The sequence below is a fragment of the Rana temporaria genome, chromosome 9 (assembly GCF_905171775.1).
Source record: "Rana temporaria chromosome 9, aRanTem1.1, whole genome shotgun sequence".
NCBI lineage: Eukaryota > Metazoa > Chordata > Amphibia > Anura > Ranidae > Rana > Rana temporaria.
The window spans coordinates 29,499,605-29,516,873 of record NC_053497.1 but is presented as its reverse complement, the minus strand read 5'-3'; the positions used below and the strand labels follow the sequence as shown (position 1 = coordinate 29,516,873).

General features: G+C 47.5%; 1 protein-coding gene across 2 annotated transcripts in view; it reads left to right on the top strand.

The window, feature by feature from the left end:
• Positions 1-17,269, top strand: part of GPSM3 (G protein signaling modulator 3) — a 62,115-nt gene that overhangs the window by 19,770 nt on the left and 25,076 nt on the right. The gene's annotated exons all lie outside the window — the stretch shown is intronic.

Below are 17,269 nucleotides of genomic sequence, written 5' to 3'. Positions count from 1 at the left end.
TCACTCTGTTCCAAGCATCTTTTTTGAGTATTTAAAATAAAAACCTTGAGCACACAATAACTATATGGTTGCATAATACAAAGACTTCCCTCTTCACTACCTATACTGCTGACCACTGTGACCAGTCCATCAGATATAGCGGTCATTTGGGCAAAAAGACTGGTCGATAGACTTCCCATTGTAGGCCAAAACAGACAACATATACCCTGTTTCCTCAAAAATAAAACCTACCCCTAAAATAAGACCTAGCGTAATTTTCCAGGAGGACTGTAATATAAGCCCTACCCTGAAAATAAGCCCTAGTTTAAAATCCTATAACCCACTCTATTACAGTAGTACACAATGTACAATGTGTGTGTTTCTGTAACATAAATGCAGGGAAATGAGCTCCGGCAGGTCACAGAAGCGCAGAGCGGTGCTATAATGAAGGTATTTGGCACAATTATATTACAGAAATACACACATTGTACATTATATACTACAGTAATAGAGTGGATTACAAGATTTTACAAGCATTTTAACTAAGTTCACACTGGGGATTCCTAACAGGCAGGTCGAGAGAGGGGAAGAGAAGACAGCACATTACATGGTAAGACCTACCCCAAAAATAAGCCCTACTGTGTCTTTTGTTGCCAAAATGAATATAAGACCCGGGCTTATTTTCGGGGAAACACGGTAGTCGCATGGTACTTTCCACTGATATAGTTGCATACTACTTTTCCCCTTCATCAGTGGGTCCCACTGATGAAGTTCATACCCAGGACGACACGCGTCTGGGATTAGGAGCCAGACCCTCAACTATCATCCCGCGGTCACTGCCATTCATTCTGAAGCAGGTTGGGATTATGCCACCTGTTTGATACGCCGGCATGGTTGAGTGCCTTTTATATGAGCATGCTACCTCTATTCTATTTTATTGTGGTATCAAACTTTGACAGAGAGCACTAGATCCCCTTTGTTTATTTCTATATACCGCTGAATGAGAACACACAGCACTGAAGGGAGGCGTTGGAGATTAGGAGCAGAGCGGAAGAATTCATCCCCATTGGGGGACTGCTTACTTAGACCCATTGGTGAAACAGGGTTCTACGTATCATGCCTCGTACACACGATCGGTTTTCCCGATTTTCCTGTCATGTTTGCTTTTGGTTGGGAAAACTGCGAGCAAAAAAATGAGAACTTGTTCTCTTTTTTTCCCGCCGTGATTCTCTGGGTTTTTTTGCTCGCCAGTTTTCCTATGGGGAAAACACTGCAGTGGAGCATACACGCGGCCGGTTTTCCCGACCAAAGCTGTCATGGCAGTTTTCCTGTCGGGGAACACCGGCCGTCTGTACACGGGGAAAAGCAACCGAGCAGGTTCTCGGTTTTCCCCTCGGTTTTCCCGGCGGACTTTTGAGTTGCATACACACGGTCACACAAAATTCTGACCGTCAAGAACGCAGTGACATACAACACTACGACGAGCCAGAAAAAATTGAGTTCAATGATTCCGATCATGCGTCGACTTGATTCCGAGCATGCGTGTTTCTTTGGGCTTCGGAATTGAATACAGACTGTTTATCAGAAACCATTACAAATTGCAAACAAACAACTTCTTACAAATAAAATACTACTTTCACTTTTTCTTCCTTGTTGTTTCTCAGTGCTGCCGATCTCCTACATCCTCTTTGAAGCCATTTCCTGTCTACTTTCACATCAGCCGCGGCTGCATATTATTTCCTGATGGTGGCAACAGTGACTACCTGTGTCATTCGCATCAACATGGCTGCTTAAAGTGATGCTAAACACGCACTGTTTCATTTACATTGTTCCTTCTATTTCTGTATATGGATGATGGCATTAATTATTTTAATAAAAAAATAAAAGTACTATTTTTCTAAGCAATATAAAGTTGTCACAGGACCCAGATCTTTCCCAGCCTGCCTGCAGGGAAACATAAGCAGGAGGAGTTGTAGCCCTCTGCTGCAGGTCACATGTTCAAAGTAAAAAAAAAAAAAAAAAACAGCCTTCGGAATACAGAGTAAAAATAAATAATTAATATCAATAAACTTTTTTAATTGTCATATAAATATTTATTTGAATTCAAATCTTTATTATTTTTGGCAATAACATGGTGTGGCCGGATTTCTGCCAGTCAAAGGCTGTGTCACGCCCCTCCAGCCTGTGTTTTAGAATGAAGGTGAAGCCTCCATTAATCTACATGTAATATCCCGCCCCCCATTGTGTTTAGCTGGTTAGTGGGCATGGAGGAGGAGGGAGGGAGTGGGCTGTCATTTACCACTGTGTATACGCCCACATGTGTGACTCTATAGTCACATAGGCTGCTCAGATGTGATAGGGGGGAAATGCTTAGCATTGAAATCCATCTATGACTGTCTTTAGTCCCTGATTGGAACAGAGCATAACAGGGTGACAACACAGGAGCACGGGAGAAAGAACGTTGTCATCCCATAACAGGAAGGGCATGTACAAGGACCTTATGGCAGGATCACCAGGGATTATTTTAATGAGACCCGCGGATTTAAAATGACCACAAGTGACTTTTGATATTCAAGGATCAAGTTTTATATGCGGTTTTATTAATTGGGTTTGCAGAGCTTTAACATAGGCGGAAGTTTGCTTAAAACGGTCCTTCAGCAATTTTTTCATCTTTCCATCGATTAAATCTTCTGCCTTTGTTGTTTTAACTTTGGATAGTAAAACATTTTTTTCGGCCAGTAAATACCTTATACAGCCCACTTCCTGTTTCTTGTCTGGTCATTAGCCTAGACTTATGACATCATTTTTCAAACGCCTTTTTTTGGGGGGAAAAATAAAACAGTCAAATAACAGTCAAATAACAAAACAGTAAAGTTAGCCTAATTTTTTTGTATAATGTGAAAGATGATGTTACGCCGAGTAAATAGATACCTAACATGTCACGCTTTAAAATTGCGCACACTCATGAAATGGCGCCAAACTTTGGTACTTGAAAATCTCCATAGGCAACGCTTAATTTTTTTTTATAGGTTACCAGTTTAGAGTTACAGAGGAGGTCTAGTGTTAGAATTGTTGCTCTCGCTCTAGCGCACGTGGCGATACCTCACATGTGTGGTTTGAACGGCGTTTACATATGTGGGCGGGACTTACGGTCGTGTTTTCTTCTGAGCGCGAGCTACTGGGGACAGTGGCGTTTTATTTTTTTTATGTTATTTATTTTATTTTTTCACTTACATTTTTTTATTTTTTACACTTTTCTTTTTAAATTAGTTTTTTTTTGATCCCTTGTAATAGGAATGTGTGTGACAGGTCCTCTTTATGGAGAGATGCGGGGTCAATAAGACCCCACATCTCTCCTCCAAGCTCGAACGCATGAGATTGTGAAAATAAATTCACCGATCTCATGCTTCCAGCTGCGATTGCGGCTTTGTTTACTTCTGGGTACCCGGGCATGATGTCATAACGTCGCGCCCAGGCCTCTGACGGTTATAGAAATGACCGGTGACCATCTGGTCACTGGAAATCTCTATGCTCGTCATCCGCCGGCGGTAGGGTGCCCACATGTCCCGGATTGCCCGGGACTGTCCTGCAATTGATATGTCTGTCCCTGGGTCCCGGGCACCTTCATTCTGGGACAATACAGTGCCCCAGAATGAAATAGAGGACACAGCCACCCCCTACTAACTACATTTCCGGAACTTAATGCTAGGGCCAGCTCTGCCTGGCATCTTGCAACCAGTGACAATATACTCTCAGACAGTGAGGCCGGGAGCGAGGCCTGCGCCTAGTGCAGCACTGCTATCCCCATTCACCTCGGAACCTCCTTCTCCGGTACCCAGCAGTAAGCAACAGGGACCGGTGTGATCTTTACTCTCCAGATAGTGACGCCACTCCTTTCCTTCTACGCACGCGGCTCATGCAGAGGGAGTGACAGCAGCACTGCATCTGGTGGCAGGCTATGGGTGGCAAGCGGCACTGCATCTGGTAGCAGGCTATGGTTGGCAAGCGGCACTGCATCTGGTGGCAGGCTATGGGTGGTAAGCGGCACTGCATCTGGTGGCAGGCTATGGGTGGCAAGCGGCACTGCATCTGGTGGCAGGCTATGGGTGGTAAGCGGCACTGCATCTGGTGGCAGGCTATGGGTGGCAAGCGGCACTGCATCTAGTGGCAGGCTATGGGTGGCAAGCGGCACTGCATCTGGTGGCAGGCTATGGGTGGCAAGCGGTACTGCATCTGGTGGCAGGCTATGGGTGGCAAGCGGCACTGCATCTGGTAGCAGGCTATGGGTGGCAAGCGGCACTGCATCTGGTAGCAGACTGTGGGTGGCAAGCGGCACTGCATCTGGTGGCAAGCTATGGGTGGCAAGCGGCACTGCATCTGGTGGCAGGTTTGGGTGGCAAGCGGCACTGCATCTGGTGGCAAGCTATGGGTGGCAAGCAGCACTGCATCTGGTGGCAGGCTATGGGTGGCAAGCGACAATGCATCTGGTGGCAAGCTATGGGTGGCAAGCAGCACTGCATCTGGTGGCAGGCTATGGGTGGCAAGCGACAATGCATCTGGTGGCAGGTTTGGGTGGCAAGCGGCACTGCATCTGGTGGCAGGCTATGGGTGGCAAGCGACAATGCATCTGGTGGCAGGCTATGGGTGGCAAGCGGCACTGCATCTGGTGGCAGGTTTGGGTGGCAAGCGGCACTGCATCTGGTGGCAGGCTATGGGTGGCAAGCGGCACTGCATCTGGTGGCAGGTTTGGGTGGCAAGCGGCACTGCATCTGGTGGCAAGCTATGGGTGGCAAGCGGCACTGCATCTGGTGGCAGGCTATGGGTGGCAAGCGGCACTGCATCTGGTAGCAGGCTATGGGTGGCAAGCGGTACTGCATCTCAGCCTCCTCCAAATCTCCAAATTCCTTTCTTTGGTGCTGTGACCTGACGTCTGGTTAGAGGGGGGGGGGGGCTATATCCATGCTCTATGGTCCCCCAGTATATAGGAACGTAGATAGCCACCTTCTCTTTCTCGTGCTAGAGATGGATTATGGCATTTGTAGTGTGCATAGAGCAACATAACCACAACTAATGTGTGCTGATCACTCCAAGCAAATGGAAGTGAGGGAAAAAAGGAGAGGTACGGGAGCTCACATAGGACATACAAAGAGGTATAAAGTAGGATACTATTTAATGAAAAATAGAACAGCGCCATTAAATAGTCCTATGCATAGATTCTTTTTGAAGAATAGGATATGGTTTAGTGTCACTAGGTATGGTCAGGAAGGATATGTCATGTGATGTTTTCTTTGGCACTTTGTAGAGAACAATAAATAACTGACATCACTGCTTTCAGTCCCGTGTCCTCTTCACAATAATGAGGTCAGTTTAGACACCAGTGAACCCTGCAGTCTGTCCCTGGACTCTGGGGGGGGGGGGGGGCGACACATCTGGAGGAATCCCAGACAAAAAAACAGGAAAGACATACAAACTCCATGCAGATAATCTAATGTAAAAAAAATAAAGCCAAGGTTTGCAAGGCAAGAATGCTTAATGTTAATAATACATGCATTTCAACCGCTTCACACCCGGCCGCAGGAACCTTTCGTCCCTCCGGGCGGCCGTCATATGACGTCCTAGGATTCCCGCAGTGTGGAGCGCGCTAGGGTGACCACACTTCCAAACTGCCATTCAGGGACACACCCCCTCTCTCACCTTCCCAAAAAAAGGTATGGGGGGGGGGGGCAGGGGCAAATGGGGGAGGGGGGGCAGGGGCAAATTTGGTGGCAGGTTATTTGTCAGGTGAATGTGCCACTTGCCACCAGATGCAGTGCTGTTGTCACTCCCTCTGTATGAGCTACGTGCGTAGAAGGAAAGGAGTGGCGTCACTATCTGGAGAGTGAAGATCACACCAGTCCCTGCTGCTTGCCGCTGGGTGCCGGAGAAGGAGGAGGTGCCGAGGTGGGTGGGGACAGCAGTGCTGCACTAGACGCAGGCCTCGCTCCTGGTCTCACTGTCTGAGAGTGAATTGTCACTGGTTGGCAAGTTGCCAGGCAGTGCTGGCCCTAGCAACCAGTTCCGGAAATGCAGTTATTAGTTAGTAGGGGGTGGCTGTGTCCTCTATTTCATTCCGGGACATTGTATTGTCCCAGAATAAAGGTGCCCGGGACCCAGGACAGACATGTCAATTGCGGGACAGTCCCGGGCAATCCGGGACACGTGGGCACCCTAGAGTGCGCGCGTGCTCACCGCATCACTGGGGACCCGATGTGCGTGCCCGGCGGCTGCTATGTCCGCCAGGCACCCGCGATTGCCCGTCTCCTCCCCTTGTGAGTCCCCTCCCCCCACAGTAAGAATCACTCACTAGGGAACACATTAACCCCTTGATTGCCCCCTAGTGTTAACCCCTTCCCTGCCAGTCACATTTATACAGTAATCAGTGCATTTTTATAGCACTCTATTCCACCAGCAGTGGAGACACAAAAATGTGGCATTATACATCCTGGGCCAGATTCTCAAAGAGATACGACAGTGTATCTCCTGATACACCGTCGTATCTCTGACTTAGGCCAGTCGTATCTATGCGACTGATTCAGAGAATCAGTTACGCATAGATATGCCTAAGATCCGACAGGTGTAAATGTGTTACACCGTCGGATCTTAACTGCAATTTAAAAATGGCCGCGGGGGGCGTTCTCGCTGATTTACGCTGAGAAATATGTAAATCAGCGAGATACGCCAATTCACGAACGTACGCTGGCCCGACGCAGTGTTGTTACGACGTTTACATAGCGGATTTCCCGGCGTATACTTACCCCTGCTTCTATGAGGCGCAGCCAATGTTAAGTATAGCCGTCGTTCCCGCGTCAATTTTTTTTTTTTACGTCGTTTGCGTACGCCGATTCAGAAACCCGATCGTCGCAAGTTACGCTCACGCCGAAACCACTGACGTCCTAGTGACGTCAGTGGGAGCAATGCACGCCGGGAAATTTCGCGGACGGCGCATGCTCATTTAAATCGGCGCGACACTCCCGCCAAGCCACAATATAAGGCAGCAGCACAGAATTGGGCTAGACCCATAAAACAATCTAGTAAAGAGAACTTTCAACAGCTCTAGTAGGCCATACATACACAAAAATACATATTTTTATGAATGAAATGCAATATGGGGGAAATGGAATTGGCGTTGCTAATGAGAAATATATTCTCAAGTGTTAAATTAAAGTGATATGTGCAAAAAAAAAACAACAAAGAACATGAATAACTTCAAAAGCTACAACACCTTATAAAAGTGGCAAGTGCAATTAATAAGTACCATAAACAAAGTGCAAAGTGCAATAATAGCTAATCAAATTATTACAGTAATAACTGTGTAAACATAATAACGTTAATTGAAGTCCATAAGTTCATATCGAAAAATTCCAATAAATTTGAAGTGGAAGAAGTTCTGCAAAAAACGTGCATACAATCAAGCAAATTCTTCGTGTCACTCTCGTGCTTCTCCATGCTCTCTCCGGGGTCCTCCTCCCTCTTAGCGGTGTCCTCCTCCCTCTCTCCGGGGTCCCCCTCCCTCTTAGCCGTGTCCTCCTCCCTCTCTCCGGGGTCCTCCTCCCTCTTAGCTGTGTCCTCCTCCCTCTCTCCGGGGTCCTCCTCCCTCTTAGCGGTGTCCTCCTCCCTCTCTCCGGGGTCCTCCTCCCTCTTAGCGGTGTCCTCCTCCCTCTCTCCGGGGTCCTCCTCCCTCTTAGCGGTGTCCTCCTCCCTCTCTCCGGGGTCCTCCTCCCTCTTAGCGGTGTCCTCCTCCCTCTCTCCGGGGTCCTCCTCCCTCTTAGCGGTGTCCTCCTCCCTCTCTCCGGGGTCCTCCTCCCTCTTAGCGGTGTCCTCCTCCCTCTCTCCGGGGTCCTCCTCCCTCTTAGCGGTGTCCTCCTCCCTCTCTCCGGGGTCCTCCTCCCTCTTAGCGGTGTCCTCCTCCCTCTCTCCGGGGTCCCCCTCCCTCTTAGCCGTGTCCTCCTCCCTCTCTCCGGGGTCCTCCTCCCTCTTAGCGGTGTCCTCCTCCCTCTCTCCGGGGTCCTCCTCCCTCTTAGCGGTGTCCTCCTCCCTCTCTCCGGGGTCCTCCTGCCTCTTAGCGGTGTCCTCCTCCCTCTCTCCGGGGTCCTCCTCCCTCTTAGCGGTGTCCTCCTCCCTCTCTCCGGGGTCCTCCTCCCTCTTAGCGGTGTCCTCCTCCCTCTCTCCGGGGTCCTCCTCCCTCTTAGCGGTGTCCTCCTCCCTCTCTCCGGGGTCCTCCTCCCTCTTAGCGGTGTCCTCCTCCCTCTCTCCGGGGTCCTCCTCCCTCTTAGTGGTGTCATCCTCCCTCTCTCCGGGGTTCTCCTCCCTCTTAGCGGTGTCCTCCTCCCTCTCTCCGGGGTCCTCCTCCCTCTTAGCGGTGTCCTCCTCCCTCTCTCTGGGGTCCTCCTCCCTCTTAGCGGTGTCCTCCTCCCTCACTCCGGGGTCCTCCTCCCTCTTAGCGGTGTCATCCTCCCTCACTCCGGGGTCCTCCTCCCTCTTAGAGGGGAATCAGGTATGGGCTGCTTTAGAGTGAGGCATGGAGGGTCCAGCCAAAGACTGTACCACCTAGTGCAAACAAGAGGGAGAACAGGGGAACATACCAAGGGCACAAAGTTAAGCAGGCTGCTGTTTAGATCAACGATAGTAGGGAGGTCACCCCATGAAAACTTTACTATGGAGTCCCATGGTCTATAGTTAAAGTGGTTGTAAAGCCTGAAGGTTTTTTACGTCCATAAATTCTATGCATGAAGGTATAAAACCTTCTTTGTGCTGCTCCCCCCCCCCCGAGCCCCCCCAATACTCACCTGAGCTCCCTCTCAATCCAGCGATGTGCATGGGAGCCTCAGGCTGTCCCGGGACTCCCTCTCCCGAGCCATTGGTTCCCTCTGCTGTCAATCACAGCTAGTGAGCCAATTAGGAGAGAACAGGGGAGCGGGCCGAACCAAGGCTCTATGTGTCTTATGGAGGCATAGAGCAGGACTCGGGAGCGAACACATACCAGTGCCCCTATTGTAAGTGGCTTGCTATTAGGGGCGCTGGTCGAGAGGGAGAAGCTAGGAGTGCCAACGGGGGACCCGAGAAAAAGAAGATCGGAGCTGCTCTGTGCCAAACCATAGCACAGAGCGGGTAAGTATTATTTTTTTTAAAAGCTGAACCTTTAGTGCCACTTTAACCCCCTGATCACACTACTTTACAAGCGATGACATTTTGCCATCATGTTTTCTCCCTCAGCTATGCACACATTTCTTTTATTTCTATAAGTGTAATCAGCACACTGGACACAGATGAAAGGACAGGAAAAAGGATGCAATAAACAGACAAATTGCTCAATTCACTAAACTTTAATGATCGTTATTTTCCAAAACAACAGCTAATGAGAGACAGGCTTGAAAATCAAAATCACGGTCAAAATGAGGAAACCCAATAAATGGAATATTTGAAAAGGTTACCTGCAGTGTTATTTCTCTGCATAAATATTTTTATGTGCCTTTGACTATGTGACTACTACAGGAACAGTCAATTCACTAACACAAGCCCCTCCCTCTTTATAGCCTTCTCCTTTTCTGGGAGTGTCTAATTACTGTCTGTTCAGATCCAGCTCCTCTGCCCCTCCCCTATGTAATCTTTTATGTGGCTTCCTGGGAGAGGAGCAAATGGGAATACTATAGACCACGTGTGTCAACCACAAGGCCCGCGGCCGAATCCGGCCCTCCAGGCCATTGCATGTGGGCCCCTCCCCCTCGCACCCTGTCAGAGGGGTGGAAGTGAGACGTGAACAGCCTGTGAAAGAGACCTTGATTCCTGCACACTATGCATAGTTAACCCCCAAACTCTGCGCTCTGTACGTAGCGCACCTCTGAACTCTACACTCTGTACATCGCGCACCTCTAAACTCTGCACTCTGTACATAGAACACCTCTGAATGCTGCACTCTGTACGTAGCGCACCTCTGAACTCTGCATTCTGTACGTAGTGCACATCTGAACTCTGTACTCTGTACATAGAACACCTCTAAATGCTGCACTCTGTACGTAGCACACCTCTAAACTCTGCATTCGGTACGTAGCGCACCTCTAAACTCTGCACTCTGTACGTAGCGCACATCTGAACTTTGTACTCTGTACGTAGCGCACATCTGAACTCTGTACTCTGTACGTAGCTCACCTCTGAACTCTGTACGTAGCACACCTCTGAACTCTGTACGTAGCTCACCTCTGAACTCTGCACTCTGTGCGTAGCGCACATCTGAACTCTGTACGTAGCACACCAGTGTACTCTGTACATAGCGCACCTCTAAACTCTGTACTCTGTACATAGTGCACCTCTGAACTCTGTACGTAGCACACCTCTGAACTCTGTACGTAGAACACCTCTGAACTCTGCACTCTGCACATCGCGCACCTCTGAACTCTGCACTCTGTACGTTGCACACCTCTGAACTCTGCACTCTGTATATAGCGCAACTCTGAACTCTGCACTCTATACGTTGCGCACCTGTGAACTCTGCACTCTGTACATAGCGCAACTCTGAACTCTGCACTCTGTACGTATCGCACCTCTGCACTCTGTACGTAGAACACCTCTGAATGCTGCACTCTGTATGTAGCGCCCCTCTGAACTCTGTACATAGCGCACCTCTGAACTCTTCACTCTGTACGTTGCGCACCTCTGAACTCTGCACTCTGTACATAGTGCACCCCTGAACTTTGTATGTAGCGCACCTCTAAACTCTTCACTCTGTACGCAGCGCACCCCTAAAATCTGCACTCTGTACATAGCGTACCTGTGAACGCTGCACTCTGTACTTAGCGCACATCTGAACCCTGCACTCTGTACGCAGCACACCTCTGAACTCTGTACGAAGCGCACCTCTGAACTCTGCACTCTGTACGCAGCGCATTCCTGAACTCTGTACATAGCCCACCTCTGAAATCTGCACTCTGTACGTAGTGCTAGACATGTGTGGTTCGTTTCGTTCCGAATTAATATTCGGACACATTTTTCATTATTCGGAGATTGTATATATTCGAATACCCGAATTACAATATAAACAAATTTTACCGAATAACGTACCGAAATTCGTCCGAATTTCGATTTGGACTGAAATTCAAAATATGAAAATAAATTAAACGGATCAACAGAATTTAACTAAACAAAATAAGTAGATTAACGAATCAAAGCAAAGTAAAACAATTTTTTTCGTCATTCACATGTCAACGTAGCACACCTCTGCACTTTGCACTCTGTACGTATCGCACCTATGAACTCTGTATGCAGCACACACCTCTGAACTCTGCACTCTGTACATAGCGCACCTCTAAACTCTGCACTCTGTACACAGCACACCTATGAAATCTGTACGTATCGCACCTCTGAACTCTGTATGCAGCGCACACCTCTAAACTCTGCACTCTGTACACAGCACACTTCTGAACTCTGTATGTAGCGCACCTGTGAACTCAGCACTCTGTACGTTGCGCCGCTCTGAACACTACACTCTGTACGTAGCGCATCTCTGAACTCTGCACTCTGTACGCAGCACACCTCTGAACTATGTACGTAGCGCACATCTGAACTCTGCACTCTGTATTTAGTGCACCTCTGAACTCTGTAAGTAGCGGACCCCTGAACTCCACAACTCACTTCTGATATTTATTGCCCCTTTAAATTATATAGAAGAAAGAGTTCCCCCCATTACAGGTACTTGGCACTTTTAAGGCAACTGATCAAAGACAGAATATGAAAGAGTAGAAATGTTATTAATATAAAAATTATGGTGCATAAAATATGCACCATGCATCAAAAACATAAAAACCAAATGCAAAATTAGATCGAATATATATGGTTCCTTTGATGTTGAGTCCGACGCGTTTCAGGACCGAGAGAGTCCTTTCATCAGGGGCATTTAATGCAGAGTATTACTACTGTGACGGACTTTTATGCAAATATCAAATATGCTTCAGTCTAATTCTCTCCCTGCTAGTTTAATGCTGTGTGTTAGATGAAAAGGTGATTTCATGTGTGACTCATCTCTCTGTGAAGACTGTTAATTTGTTAAATAAGGCTAGCTTTTGAAAGGCCTTTAATTGTGTGATAACACTGTCTAAAACCTATTGATGCTCAGAGGTGTGAAGAGGTGTCAAGCTGCATGCGGAGACGAAACGTCTGCCTAGGAAACTCAGTGTGTGAAGGTGGTTTGTTTGATGCCATTAATTAAGGAATGTGCAGTGATTAGACATGATGATTATCAGTCGGTGCCGACCTGTCTAGAATGTTTTAGTAATTAGCCTTTGTGTTTGATTAGGGGGGGGTGGAGATCTCATTGTTGCTTTAATGCCTGGTACTGTATATAAAGCTGAGAAGAAACCATTAAAGTCTGTCTTGTTCCAGCAGTGAGCTCTGACTCATGTGTGGCTTAATGGGCGATCTCAGGAATATTCCTCCTCATGGAATATTGGGTGATGTTCTTATGGAAGAAGGGAATCTTTGACGGGAATATCATTATAATACCGTCACAACTACCATAACATATTCTAAAATAAAAAACAATTACACAATAAAATCATACACACACACATATCGGACCTGAAATGCATTCGATCTAATTCTGCATTTAGTTTTTATGTATTTGATGCATGGTGATGACGCATTTCACACTATCAAACAGTGCTTGATCATAAGATGTTTGATAGTGTGAAACGCGTCAGTTCTTCTTTCCTGTGTTCTGACGTGGCATGCATTTTCGATACAATTTTTTACAAATGAAGGCTGATTTTTGGAGTGCGGCTGTCCATAATTTTCTCTCATCCAATTGCTGTATGCATTGCCAGCACCTGTTGCTTAAACTTTTATTTCCACTAATCTACCTGGAGAGGTAATCCCCCCTTTCCCTGCAGAATCATGTATATGTGTGTGATTCTACACATAACCGCCGTCCTGTAGCAGTAAATCTGCTTTGGGGGCGGTCGGGAAGTGGTTAAACCCACTGCATTAATGGGCACAGTGAGGCTGCATTGATGGGCTCACTGGCACAAGTGAGGCTGCAGTTCATGGGCACAGTGAGGCTGCATTGATGGGCACACTGTTACAGTAAGGCTGCAATTTCTGGGCACAGTGAGGCTGCATTGATGGGCTCACTGGCACAAGTGAGGCTGCAGTTCATGGGCACGGTGAGGCTGCATTGATGGGCAAACTGGCACAGTGAGGCTGCATTGATGGGCACACTGGCACAGTGAGGCTGCAATTCATGGGCACAGTAAGGTTGCATTGATGGGCACACTGGCACAGTGAGGCTGGAATTCATGGGCACAGTAAATCTGCATTGATGGGCTCACCGGCTCACTGAGGCTGCATTGATGGGCACACTGGCATAGAGAGGCTGCATTAATGGGCACACTGGCATAGAGGGGCTGCATTAATGGGCACACTGGCACACTGAGGCTGCATTGATGGGCACACTGGCACAGTGATGCTGCAATTCATGGGCACAGTAAGGCTGCATTGATGGGCTCACCGGCTCACTGAGGCTGCATTGATGGGCACACTGGCATAGTGAGGCTGCATCAATGGGCACACTGGCACAGGGAGGCTGCATTGATGGGCACACTGAGGCTGCATTGATGGGCACACTGTGGCTGCATTGATGGGCACAGTGAGGCTGCATTGATGGGCAGACTGGCACTGTGAGGCTGCCATTTAATGGACACAGTGAGGCTGCATTGATGGGCACACCGGCACAGTGAGGCTGCATTGATTGGCACACTGAAGCTGAATTTGATGGGCACAGTGAGGCTGAAATTGATTGGCACAGTGAGGCTGCATTGATGGGCACACTGAGGCTGCATTGATTAGCACACTGGCACACTGTGGCTGCATTGATGGGCACAGTGAGGCTGCACTGATGGGCAGACTGGCACTGTGAGGCTGCAATTCATGGACACAGTGAGGCTGCATTGATGGGCACACCGGCACAGTGAGGCTGCATTGATGGGCACACTGAAGCTGAATTTGATGGGCACAGTGAGGCTGAAATTGATGGGCACAGTGCGGCTGAAATTGATGGGCACAGTGAGGCTGAAATTGATGGGCACAGTGAGGCTGCATATGATGTGCACCAAAGACATTGAGCTTATTTTAAAACTTGCTGTGGCTTTGAATGAGCTTAGAAACAGCAGTGCCTATGAAATATTCTCTTCCTGGGTCTCACCCTTCTCTACCCGAATCCTTTACCTACATATAAGCACGGGTGAGCGTATGTCGTTTCCATCTGGATGACTCTGTACTTATAAGCTGTTTGTTTATCATAAATAGTTCTCATTTAGGAGCCCAATTTAGAATACTTCTCGTTTTCTTGGTTTCAAAGCTTTGCAACTAAAGATGTGACCTTTACATGGGCAGCGGGAGCCGCTGAAAAAAACTCACGGGCAGCACAATTCATTTGCAGATTTTGCAAAAGCACTTGTGACATTTAAGACTTTGGCATGAGATCACCCACACCAGTGGCGTAACAATAACCCTGGTGGCCCACTTGGCTGCTTTGGGGCCCGGAGGTGAAAGGGGCCCCATTAGGGTGGCCGTTGAGACAATTTAAGACACTGGCATGAAAGCTCCCATGCCAATGGCATAACAATAGCCATAGTGGCCCTTTTGGCTGCTATGGGGCCTGGAGGTAAAGGGGGCCCCATTAGGGGTGTTCTTCAGGCAATTAAAAAAACTGGCATGAAAACATGCCAGTGGTGTAACAATAGCCCCCCTCCCCCAGAGGCTGACAATGCTGCTATCTGCTGTGCTTCCTGTTTTCATTCCTTCAGAGTCGTGTCTCACTAATCCCCGAGTGTTACTCTTCAGATCACCAGGTGAAAACAGAAGAGAGACAAAAAAAAGAAAACAAAACAAATGCAGCCACCACATCTAATGACTGGTAAGCTGCAATATATACAGCTTTCATTTGAAGCAGTGGCGATCCGTCAATAGGGGGCTCAGGGGCACCGCCCCCCCAAAGGAAAAAAAAATAAATGTGGTTCCCAGTGTGCGGGGTGCCGGACACTACGGCCCAGATTCTCATACATTTGCGCTGCTCCTGGGCAGCGTAATATATGAGCTATACGTTACACCGCCGCAGGTCTACAGGTTTAAATCCTGATTCTCAGAACACTTACCTGTAAACTTGCGGCGGTGTAGCGTTAGATTGCTCGGCGCAAGCCCGCCCAATTCAAATGGGGCGGGCACCATTTAAATTAGGCGCGCTCCCGCGCCGAGCGTACTGCGCATGCTCCGTCGGGTAAATTACCCGACGTGCATTGCGCTAAATGACGTCGCCCCGACGTCATTTGCCTAGATGTATACGTAAATGGCGTCCAGCGCCATTCACGGACGTCTTACGCAAACGACGTAATTTTTATTTAATTCGACGCGGGAACGACGGCCATAGTTAACATTGGTTGCGCCTGCTAATTAGCAGGGGCAACCTTACGCGTCAGGTACGCTACGCAAACGACGTTAATTCGCTGCGTCGACCTCGCGTATGTTCGGGAATCGCCGTACTTACCTCATTTGCATAGACGACGGGGAAAAGCGACGATGCGACACCTAGCGGCGGGAAAAAAAATTACTTTTAAGATCTGACAGCGTAACAGCCTTACGCATGTCAGATCTAATGGGTACCTATGCGCAACTGATTCTGAGAATCAGTCGCATAGATACCCGGGGCCAGATGAGGTGTTACGACGGCGCTAATGGTGTTGCGCCGTCGTAACGCCTTTGAGAATCTGGCCCTACGTGTCTATGGGAGGCAGGGCTGCCATCAGGAATTATGGGGCCCCTTACACAGCTTCAGGCATGGGCCCTCCTGGAGCAGAGAACGGGGAGGGGGGGGGGGATGTGCTGCCGCCTGAGATTGAGAAGCGGGGGGGCTCTTTACATATATATATATAAATAAAAAATAAAAGAAATAAAAAATAAATATATAAAAAAAAAACATTTATAAAAAAAAAGGAGGGTTGTCATCCGGGGTCCTGGGGATATCCAGGGCCCTGTGGACCTCCGGACCCCTAAAAAAAAAAAAAAAAATTGGCCCTTTAATAAAAAATAAAATGTAAATATATTTTTTTTATAAAAAATAAATAAAAAAATGGGGGTTTCCATACGGGGCCCTGGGGTCCTCCAGGCCCCTGGGGACCTCCGGACCTCTTAAAAATAAAAATAAAAAAAATTGGCCCATTAATAAAAAATAAAATTAAAATATATTAAAAAAAATATATTTTTTTCATAAAAAATAAATAAAAGAAAGGGGGGTTGCCATCTGGGGCCCTGTGGGCCTCGGGGGCCCCTGTGAACCTCCGGACCCCTTTTTTTAAAAGGGGGTTGCTTTTCGGGCCCCTGTGGACCTCCGGGCCCCTTACAGGTGTACTGCCTGTGCGGCCCTGATGGGAGGCATGACATTTCCCACATCACATGGTCAAGATCCAGAATCTTTATTAGGCAACCCTTAAAGTGACATTGGGGGGCTTTGCAGGGAGCCTTTCAACGTTTTTTAGCGTTTTTGCAATAGCTTTAATCAGCGTTTTTCAGTGTACCTTTTTTTTTTTTTTTTTACTTTTTTTTTTAATGGATTAGAAAATGCTAAAAAACGATGGCACCGGCGTTTTTGAGCGTTTTTAAGCGCTTTTGAGCGTTTGTCTGAGTTTTCAGAGTTTTGCGTTTTTGAGCTTTTTTTCCGCCAAAAAACGGCACTTTGAACGCAAATTTCGGGCGTTCAGAAAAAAGCCAATAAACTCCAAAGCTCATTAGCACTAAAAAACGCCCAGGTGTGCATGGGCACATAGGCTAACATAGAGTTCAGTTTATGGGCTTTAAAAAAAAAAAGCCAAAACGCCAATAAACTGCAGTTTATCAGCTTCAGTGTGCATGGAGCCTAAGGTTAATGAGCTTTGGAGTTTATTGGCTTTTTTCTGAATGCCCGAAATTTGCATTCAAAGTGTCGTTTTTCGGCAGGAAAAAACGCAAAAAAACGCAAAACGCAGAAAAACACTTAAAAACGCTCAAAAACTCATTTTTTTAATCAATTAAAAAAAAAAAAAGCTACACTGAAAAACGCTGATTAAAGCTATTGCAAAAACGCAAAAAAAAAGTTGAAAGGCTCCCTGCAAAGCTACTGGCGTTTTTTTTATCGCTTTTATCAGCTTCAGTGTGCATGGAGCCTTTTTTTTGGTTGTTGTTTGTTTGTTATTGCATCACATTTGTCACTGTATAGAAAAAAGTAAAAAACGAA